The sequence below is a fragment of the Orycteropus afer genome, unplaced genomic scaffold (assembly GCF_000298275.1).
Source record: "Orycteropus afer afer isolate SDZICR_OR568_19922 unplaced genomic scaffold, OryAfe1.0 scaffold00076, whole genome shotgun sequence".
NCBI lineage: Eukaryota > Metazoa > Chordata > Mammalia > Tubulidentata > Orycteropodidae > Orycteropus > Orycteropus afer.
Genome location: NW_006921663.1, coordinates 8,580,336 through 8,581,343, shown reverse-complemented (window position 1 = coordinate 8,581,343; position 1,008 = coordinate 8,580,336).

The following is a 1,008-nucleotide window of genomic DNA, read 5'->3' as shown; positions in this document are numbered from 1 at the left end:
TTAGATTATGTGGATGTGGATTACTTTACTTTAAATATGTAGCTTAAAAATATTGGTCATTTATTCCTTACAATTGCAGGGTGAACAACAACAAAAAGAAAAGAAACAAAAGAAGTAATGAATATATTTTTACCCCTTCTAGACACTGGAAATTTAATTCTCTTTTTCTACATAAATACACAAAATTTTATTTAGAAGCATTGATACCTGTTCTCTATTGATTACAATTTTAATGAAATCATTAATTTCTCATGAATTCAACATGTAGAATTTATTTATTATGCATTTGTAATTAAAAATAATTTCTTGATATTAAGTATTTGAAGTATTTTCCAGCAATTCTGAAGCAGAACTTGGTATATCTTCTTTTTATTTATGGTGCAGCATTATTATTAAGCCATATTACTACCCAAGGAATAATTTCTAAAACTATTAATATTAACTTCAATGTCTGATGAACTATGATCATGACAACTTTTCTGCATGTTAGAATACATAAGGTACTCTTTCCAAGTTTTATACTCCTTACAAATTAATTTAGCTCTTTATAATTATGTACTGCCCTGACCTTCAGAGTATTCTTCATGGATTCTGGGCACTACCCATGTTCAGACTGACTTGACAGACTTTGGGCAAGTTGCTCCCATTGGCTCTTTGCTCCATGTGTTTTGGACCTGGTGGTGACATCTTTCAGCTTAGAAAAAAGCAGCATGAACAACTGTGCCCAAAATTCTACACAGTGAATTCCAAGAAAAGTTTACTTTTTGGAAAATAACATAATTTATCACTGGCAAGCCTGGGAATGTATTTTTAAAAGACAAAAATTTATTTACTTGATATTTTGAGGTAAGATAATATTGTGGTGAAATATTTTTGAAAACTATATTTTTGAAAAATATATTTTTTAAACACTCAAATATATTTTGGACCTGTATTCTATTAGCTTCATTCACAAACTCTAACAGCTTTATGTTGAAAGGTGTATACAACAACAAATATATATATATA